The following is a 10,461-nucleotide window of genomic DNA, read 5'->3' as shown; positions in this document are numbered from 1 at the left end:
TTCTTTCATTTTTTGGTTTTTCCCCTGTAAGTCGCTTTGGAAAAAAACGTCTGCCAAATGCCAAATGTCAAACATCAGTGTGCACGGACAACTTTGAAGCAGAGGTGTGTATCACTGGTTGGTGTTAAACTCTGGAATTCTCTTTATAATGAGCTGAAGGAGTGTAAAAACATATTCCAACTGAAAAAAGTGTATAAAGAAAGAACAATGAGATTATATGAACAGTTATAAATTTTACATTTGGCTTCGTATTTGTTTTGTATTTTGTGACATATTTATTCACTTATTTTGAACTGGTAAAATATTTTTGCATCATTTCATCAGGTTTATATTTACTTATGTTTTGTACTTTCTGGACATGTAGTTTTGCACTTGGTTTTGTATTCATTTGGTACTATCTTGGATATATTTAGTTGGTTTGTCTGACTTTATACAGTATGATTGTATAGCTAGTTGTGTATGGCTAACCATTAAGGTTATTATTATGTAGAAGGGGGCAGGAAATATAAGATTTTCTTCATCCTGCTCCTTTTTGAACATGGGTGTGTACATGTTTGTTTACTTGATGATTATTGAATGTTTACTGATGAAATGCACAACCATGAATGAAAAAAAAAATGCATAAATGTAAATAACATATTTAGAGACATTACATTCATTACCCTGAGTGAATTCATCTAACAGAATTGTGTAACTGCAATTAGTAAACCAGTTTTCAGCCTTTTCTTTCTTTTTTTTTTTTTTTTAATGTTTTTAGCCATTTTATGTTGTCTTAACCCTTTCATGCACAGTGGTCACTACAGTGGACAGTTATTCTACAGCTGTTCTCTTGTATATTCATGGGTTTTGTTGTTTAATTCCATATCAGCCAACACAGTGGACACTTATGCACCATCTCATAAACTGCAATTCGTACCATTACTGTAACTTTGCTGTTCTTGATTGGTTCTTGAGTGGAAATCAATTATTAATTGTTATTTTTTGCATATTATCTCCATGAAGTGAGTAATAACTAGTGTTAGAATATGTTAAAATGTGAGAAAATATCAGATTAGCAGCATTAAACATGTTTTTATGTCATTGTTTTCATATCATTTTCTGATATTGGGTTTTAAATACTTGTTTCTTTGCTTCAAAAATATAATGCATAGTGTAGCTGAGTGGACATTTTTTGTAAATCCATGAAAAAAAAAACAACTCAATTGTATTGTTTTTTCATGCCCAAGGAGGAATAAAAACGCTAAAAAAAAAAACAAAACCACAAAATAAAACAAAAACTTAACTAAGGTTCTCATAATTCATGCATGAAAGGGTTAATTATATGTAAGTTTTATACTCTGTTAGTTTATTTGTATTGTACTGATGTGCCCCTTGGTTAGGTCTCCCTCGAAACAGAGATTTTTGTTTTAAGGGACCTTTTTTTTAAATAAAGGTTAAAAAAAAAGAACATGAATAAGCACAGACTTTCTTCCTAAGTGTCACTGATTGGTCTTTTTTTTTTTTTTTTTTTTACCATGTCATCTGGTTTATTTTTCATGGTCAAACTTTGGACTTGTCCCCTCTACCGTCGGGGAACAGTGTCCACCTTCATGCGAGTGAAGACGACAACAGCAGCCGCCTTCTTTGTTGCACCTTCAAAGCATCTACGAAAAGTTGAGAAAAGAAAAAAGGTGTTAAATCATTTCCTTCTATTCAGGCGGTCTTTGGTCTGCTGTAAATACACTAGAGTATAACAGCGAGCTGCCGCAAAAACATGGAGGTGTTATTAGTGTTTCCATGATAAGGCTACATTTGCAATAGAAATAAACCTTTGTGTGTCCACTGCAGTTTTTACATTCTTTCGAGTGCTACCTTGTCCTGTTGTCATGGTGATGTTGTAACCCAGTGTGTCACATGGAGATATCCGAAGGCGCTAGGATGTTTTGTCTAATTAGTACACTAAGACAGATCACCGTGGAAACCTGAATGTCACTAGTGAGGTAGGTTTGTGTGAAACATGTTTTTTTTTTTTTTTTACGTTCCCATTCACTATTTCATCAACTCTCACAATGATGTCCATCCACATTCTTTTTTTTTTTGTCATAATGTTGTTGTTTTTCCTCAGGTATTAAGAGTAAAGTAGCAGCTACATTAGTATACCACAAACACAATATGAAAAATGATACATGGGAGAGTTTATTTTCTATGCAGTGCCGATGTAAAAATAAAAAAAATAAAAAAATTCACCTCCTTAAATTTTTCATTTGTATTTTATTACTTTTTTTTTTTAATGGAATCATGGTCAGTATGTTGTTGGTATTCATCCCCCTTGTACTTTTCAATAACTTCTGTTATTGTGTGGAATACTGACTACAGAACCTTCATACATGTACATTAAACTATAATGACTACAGACACTTTCACTGCACTCAGATAGTTTACACTTCACTAAACGTAAGACCACTGACACCAAATGTGTGTGTGGGGGGGTATTTATGCAATTCATTTTTTCACATCATACATTTTTAATACATCAACACTGGTTTGTAGATTCAATGTAATAATTACTAAAAAAATCTATCTATCTATCTATCTATCTATCTATCTATCTATCTATCTATCTATCTATCTATCTATCTATCTATCTATCTATCTATCTATCTATCTATCTATCTATCTATCTATCTATCTATCTATCTATCTATCTATCTCATCTCTTTAGAGAACTTTTTTTTTTTTTTTTTTTTAAATATGTTTTCTGTGAAATCCTAACTTGTTCTTCCTGTTGCTGAGTGTTTCCGGTGGTTGGCGTATTATTATTAAACCTCTATAATTTCATTCACAAAGGCGTCTTTTGATTATGGACTTTGATAATGACATGTCTACACCCTCAAACATATTCTACACATGGCTGGAAGTGTGTTTTTCCTCTGCAATCATCCACTTAAGTTGCTTTTTATGGTCTTCATCCCTTGCAGTGCTGCTGGCCTCAGTACATTATTTTCTTTCAACCCCCCCCCCCCCCCCCCCCAAAGGAGAGGCAAGAGGTATTATTTTAGGTTCAGTTTGTTCCTTTGTTAGTTTCTTTGTTTGTTTAGCAGCAAAACTGTTGGTTGAATTCATACCAAATTGGGTTTATTAATTGCCAGTGACCCAAAATAGATCTGATTACATTTTAGGAAAAGTAAGTCAAAGTTCAAATTTTAATGAATTTTTAAAAGTTAATTTTTTCTCCCATTTACTTATAATGGGTGAAATTTCAAATGTCTGTAGCAGGAAAACTATAAGTTGAATTCATACCAAATTAGGTTTATAGATTGGCAGTGACCCAGAATAGATGTGGTTACATTTTGGGAAAAGTAAGTCAACGTTCAAATTTTTTATGAATTTTTAAAATCTTCTTTTTTTCCCCATTGACTTATAAAGGGCAAAATTTCACATGTCTGTAGCAGCAAAACTATTGGTTGAATTCATATCAAATTGGGTTTATAGACTACCAGTGACCCAGAATAGATGTGATTCCATTTTGGGAAAAGTGGGTCAAAGTTTTTATGAATTAACCCCCCCCCCCATTTACTTATAATGGGTGAAATTTCAAATATCTATAAAAACACCAGTTTTGTTTCAATTTACTTGAAAGTTGGCACATATATAGAGGCGACTGATATGCTGACATCAGCGCATGCATAGACATGATGACATCAGCTGGATCGATGCCAAAGCTACAATACGTGCGAAGGGCGGGGTTTGTTGTGCCTGACGAAAGATTCATTTATTAATTAATGTGCAATTTATTTATTTTTCTTATCAATGAAAGAGGGCAAGTTTCAGTTTATATTTTGCACACAAAATTTGCTTAAAAATTTTTGATTTGTTTTATATCATAGTTAAATACATGTTGTTTGTTTACAAAGTTTTGACACCTTTGGAACAAATTTTACCTAATTTTTTTTCAATCAAAGATGCTGAAGCAAGAGTTTAAAATAAGCTACAATATGTGCAAGGAGTTTGGTTTGTTTTGCCTGGCACCACTTGTTTCGATTTGAATTCTCTCTAATAGATTTATTTTAGTTGTTTTTTAGCTGAATGATGGCATCCTTTACTTGCATTGACCTCATATTGAGAATTCCAGTGAACAGCTACCATTTGGAATCAACTTCATACCTTTTTTCTGCTTCATTTATCAGTGGAATAATAACCAGGGAACAAGAAACATGTGGACATGAAGCCACTCATCAGAGAGTTTTTACAATCAATTTGAGGTTCTGGAAATGGAGGGTTTTTGTGTAAAATGGTTGTAGTTCCATCCAACCACTTGATTCCACTTGTAAAAGCAATAAGAGGAGAACCATCCAAGCATAAGGGCTGAATACTTGATGTTACTCCTTTAAGGACAGCTGTCATGTCAGAGGTATTTCCCCCGGTCTTCACGCCTGCTGGGAAGGATTTCAGCCATCTGTGACGCTAAAGCAGTGCTTCTCAAACTTTTTACAGTTGAGTACCCACTGAAATATACTGTTTTAGCCAAGTACACCCAAACTCTTGCTTCAGCATCTTTGATTGAAAAAAAATTAGGCAAAATTTGTTCCAAAGGTGTCAAAACTTCGTAAGCAAACAACATGTATTTAACTGTGATATAAAACAAATCACAAATTTTTTTAAGTAAATTTTGTGAGCAAAATATAAACTGAAACTTGCCCTCTTTCACTGATAAGAAAAATAAATAAATTGCTCATTAATTAATAAATGAATCTTTCATCAATAAAATATAATTACTTAGGCACTCAGATAAACTCATCTTGAACAAGTGGTACCAGGCACAACAAACCCCGCCCCTCGCACGTGTTGTAGCTTATTTTGGCATCGATCCAGCTGATGTCATCATGTCTATGCATGCGCTGATGTCAGCATATCAATCGCCTCTATACATGTGCCAAGTTTGACGTAAATTGAAACATAATTGATGTTTTTATAGACATTTGAGTTTCCACCCATTATAAGTAAATGGGAGAATTTTTTTTTTTTTTTTTTTAAATCATAAAAAAATTTGAACTTTCACCTTCTTTTCCAAATGTAATCACATCTATTCTGGGTCACTGGCAATCTATAAACCCAATTTGGTATGAATTCAACCAATAGTTTTGCTGCTATAGATGTAAAATTTCGCCCATTAGAAGAAAATGGGAGGAAAAAAAAGATTTTAAAAATTCAGAAAAAATTTGAACTTTGACCTACTGTTCCCCAAATGTAATCAGATCTACTCTGGGTCACTGGCAATCTGTAACACAATTTGGTATGAATTCAACCAATAATTTTGCTGCTACAGACATGTAAAATTTCACCCATTATAAGAAAATTGGAGAAAAAAAAGATTTTAAAACTTCCGAAAAAATTTGAACTTGGACCTACTGTTCCCAAATGCAACTGCATCTACTCTAGGTCACTGGCAATCTACAAACCCAATTTGGTATGAATTCAACCAAGAGTTTTGCTGCTACAAACATTTGAAATTTTGCCAATTCAAAGTAAATGGGGAAAAAGATTTTAAAAATTCATAAAAAATATTTTGAACTTTGACCTACTGTTCCCAAATTGTAATCAGATCTATTCTGGGTCGCTGGCAATCTATAAACCCAATTTGGTATGAATTCAACCAACAATGTTGCTGCTATAGACGTAAAATTTCGCCCATTATAAGAAAATGGGAGAAAAAAAAAAGACTTTAAAAATTCCTAAAAATTTTGAACTTTGACCTACTTTTCCCCAAATGTAATCAGATCTATTCTGGGTCACTGGCAATCTATAAACCCAATTTGGTATGAATTCAACCAATAGTTTTGCTGCTATAGATGTAAAATTTCGCCCATTAGAAGAAAATGGGAGGAAAAAAAAGATTTTAAAAATTCAGAAAAAATTTGAACTTTGACCTACTGTTCCCCAAATGCAATCAGATCTACTCTGGGTCACTGGCAATCTGTAACACAATTTGGTATGAATTCAACCAATAATTTTGCTGCTACAGACATGTAAAATTTCACCCATTATAAGAAAATTGGAGAAAAAAAAGATTTTAAAACTTCCGAAAAAATTTGAACTTGGACCTACTGTTCCCAAATGCAACTACATCTACTCTAGGTCACTGGCAATCTACAAACCCAATTTGGTATGAATTCAACCAAGAGTTTTGCTGCTACAAACATTTGAAATTTTGCCAATTCAAAGTAAATGGGGAAAAAGATTTTAAAAATTCCTAAAAAATATTTTGAACTTTGACCTACTGTTCCCAAATTGTAATCAGATCTATTCTGGGTCGCTGGCAATCTATAAACCCAATTTGGTATGAATTCAACCAACAATGTTGCTGCTATAGACGTAAAATTTCACCCATTATAAAAAAATGGGAGAAAAAAAAAAGACTTTAAAAATTCCTAAAAATTTTGAACTTTGACCTACTTTTCCCCAAATGTAATCAGATCTATTCTGGGTCGCTGGCAATCTATAGACCCAATTTGGTATGAATTCAACCAACAATGTTGCTGCTATAGACGTAAAATTTCGCCCATTATAAGAAAATGGGAGAAAAAAACAAGACTTTAAAAATTCCTAAAAATTTTGAACTTTGACCTACTTTTCCCCAAATGTAATCAGATCTATTCTGGGTCGCTGGCAATCTATAAACCCAATTTGGTATGAATTCAACCAACAATGTTGCTGCTATAGACGTAAAATTTCGCCCATTATAAAAAAATGGGAGAAAAAAAAAAGACTTTAAAAATTCCTAAAAATTTTGAACTTTGACCTACTTTTCCCCAAATGTAATCAGATCTATTCTGGGTCGCTGGCAATCTATAGACCCAATTTGGTATGAATTCAACCAATAGTTTTGCTGCTATAGATGTAAAATTTCGCCCATTAGAAGAAAATGGGAGGAAAAAAAAGATTTTAAAAATTCAGAAAAAATTTGAACTTTGACCTACTGTTCCCCAAATGCAATCAGATCTACTCTGGGTCACTGGCAATCTGTAAACACAATTTGGTATGAATTCAACCAATAATTTTACTGCTACAGACATGTAAAATTTCACGCATTATAGGAAAATTGGAAAAAAAAAAAGATTTTAAAACTTCCGAAAAAAATTTGAACTTGGACCTACTGTTCCCAAATGCAACTACATCTATTCTGGGCCACTGGCAATCTACAAACCCAATTTGGTATGAATTCAACCAAGAGTTTTGCTGCTACAAACATTTGAAATTTTGCCAATTCAAAGTAAATGGAGAAAATAAAAGATTTTAAAAATTCCTAAAAAATGTTTTGAACTTTGACCTACTGTTCCCAAAATGTAATCAGATCTATTCTGGGCCACTGGCAATCTATAAACCCAACTTGGTATGAATTCAACCAATAATTTTGCTGCTATAGATGTAAAATTTCGCCCATTATAAGAAAATGGGAGAAAAACAAGACTTTAAAAATTCCTAAAAAATTTGAACTTTGACCTACTTTTCCCCAAATGTAATCAGATCTATTCTGGGTCACTGGCAATCTATAGACCCAATGTGGTTTGAATTCAACCAATAGTTTTGCTGCTAGAGTGTAAACAATGAAACAAACAAACCAAACCAAAAACAATACTTCTTGTCTCCCCTTTAGGGGGCGGGGTAGTAATATAAAACAGAAAAGTTCTTAGAATTTTACCAAAGCTTAAACAAAATGATTGACAATGAAACTATTATATGCATGCGTTTATTGTGTTTTACATTTCCGCATTAATTCTCATTATTTTTTTTTTATTTTGTATTCGGTTCATGATGACTTATTTAATGTATTTTTCCAAAAACATTTCAAGCACCCCCTGGGCTTCTTCCAAGTACCCTTCAGGGTATGCGTACCCCACTTTGGGAACCCACCGCACCAAAGGAAATGAGCAATAACTGATAGCAGAAGGGTGGGTGAGTTCCTGCAAATTCAATTTCATGGCTTTTTTTTTTTTTTACTTTATTGCACCTGCACAAACAAATTCCTATACCTGTAAATCTCATATACTGTCAATAAATGTAAATCAAGACAAGAATGGCTTGAAGAGCAGTAAAGGAGAGTGTTTGGTGTGTAGTTTGTGTGCTTCTTGAGTTTGTGCTACACTGTGCTTTTCTATTAGCCCAGTGGGAGTTAATAAGTGAGGAGAAGTTTTCCAGCGCTGGGAAATGATTAATCACAGTAAAGGGAATGGCTATTTGTTTTGTGAGTTTGCAAGTGAAACAAAATTTAAGACGAACAGGTTACACAAATAGAGCTCACATGGCGATGTTAAAACCCACTGCTCAAATAGTGTCTTAAAGGCCCATGTTTTTTATTCATATATATCTATTTTTTTAAAGTATTGTACATGTCACCCTGTAAAGACCCTATAAAATACAGCTATATTTAGTGCTTTATGTGGTGAATATAAAATGCACAGACCGAGCTGGGGTGGATTTCTGAAATACATTGAAGACCTTGTGAGAGGGGAACTATTTCTCTCAATGTTCTTCTGAAGTGTGTGATTATTTTTAAATTATTTCACTATTCGGATCATTAGCCTAATACACATAAGCGGATTTCACAAGTGCCTGGGAAGATAGGATAATTCCACCTGCAGTCTCAGAGTGGAAATAACTTCACCATTAGCGTGAAACTCATTTTTAATCCTCCAGCTCATTAGTAATTTGAATTAGGTCCATTGGTGGAGATATAATTGTCGCCATCTTCTCAGTGAAAAATTAACCCAAAAAACACAGTTGCCTGGAAGACTGGATCGCCTGGATTTAATCACTTAAGCAACAAACAGAGGGTGTGCCTCTGCAACAACTTCTGCTCACCTCCTGAGATTTCTCCTCTGTCATTTCACTCAGAACTTTACAAAAAACGCAAAATCTCTGATGTTCATATTCCGGAGACACGATGCAACGCTGCAAACAACTCCATGGGAAAAAGAGAGAGAGAGAGAGAGAGAGAGAGAGAGAGAAAAAAAACACACACATTTGAAGATGATGCTGCTGGCCTGAGCTGTGTCTATGGGAAAGGACGTGGAATATGATCAGAGAAACTGAAATGTATCAGTGACGAACAGCAACGCCTGTGCACAGCCTTGTGGGAGGAATGAGCCAATCCTATCTGCTCTGCACACACATACACTCATTCCTTCTCCCTCTCGTTCGCTCTCTCTCTCTCTCTCTCTCTCTTTTGTACACACATATGCAGACACACACTCACAATCACGCACTATGTGTTCAAATGTAACTCGTGTTAGCGTTATATTATCATTGTTGTGTTTGCCCAAGACGTATTTGTATGTTTGTGGAAACTTTAAAAGTGAATGATGCAACATTGTGACACATTTCATTTAACAGCTTGCATCATGTATATAGATATGTGTGTGTGTGTGCATGTGTGTGTGTGTGTAATTTAGATTGCGTTCTTTTTTTTTTTATTATTCAAATGTTTATTGCAAACAGTCTTATAAGATATTATACAAGACATCAACTATACAAAGTACACTGTTCTCTGTTTTTTTTTTTAAGAAGAGAGAGGAAGAAAAGGGGTATCAATAATGATCATTAAAAGGAGGAGAGAGAGAGAGAAAAAAAAGGTAGTATAAGTAAATTAAAACCCCTTTAGCCCTATCAGTCCGCCCACGGGCTGAGAAAATTATATTAATATTCATCTACTATAAAACTATAATAAATCAGGACAATGAATGTTTGTTTCAACTTTTGCTCAAAGTTTAGACCCTAATGTTAATAAAAGTACATCAATAGTGTATTTTAGTGCAAACTTTAATGTTCAAGGATGATTTTTAATCTTTGTGGGGTGAAATATACACTATTACAGGGTGGGGAAGCAAAATTTACAATGAACATTTAGTTGTTTTTTCTCAGCAGGCACTACATCAATTGTTTTGAAATCAAACATATATTGATATCATAATCATACCTAACACTATTATCCATACCTTTTCAGAAACTTTTGCACATATGAGTAATCAGGAAAGCAAACGTCAAAGAGTGTGTGATTTTCTAAATGCACTCGTCACACCAAAGGAGATTTCAAAAATAGTTGCAGTGTCCATAAAGACTGTTTATAATGGAAAGAAGAGAATGACTATGAGCAAAACTATTACGAGAAAGTCTGGAAGATACTATTAAAGAAGAATGGGAGAAGTTGTCACCCGAATATTTGAGGAACACTTGCGCAAGTTTCAGGAAGCGTGTGAAGGCAGTTATTGAGAAAGAAGGAGGACACATACAGGGGTTGGACAAAATAATGGAAACACCTTCACCTCAAGATGATAATGCCCCAATCCATACAGCTAGAATTGTTAAAGAATGGCATGAGGAACATTCTAATGAAGTTGAGCATCTCGTATGGCCGGCACAGTCCCCAGACCTCAACATTATTGAGCATTTATGGTCAGTTTTAGAGATTCAAGTAAGACGTCGATT

Source organism: Sphaeramia orbicularis, chromosome 1 (assembly GCF_902148855.1).
Source record: "Sphaeramia orbicularis chromosome 1, fSphaOr1.1, whole genome shotgun sequence".
In the NCBI taxonomy this organism is placed as follows: domain Eukaryota; kingdom Metazoa; phylum Chordata; class Actinopteri; order Kurtiformes; family Apogonidae; genus Sphaeramia; species Sphaeramia orbicularis.
This window is presented reverse-complemented; position numbering follows the sequence as displayed.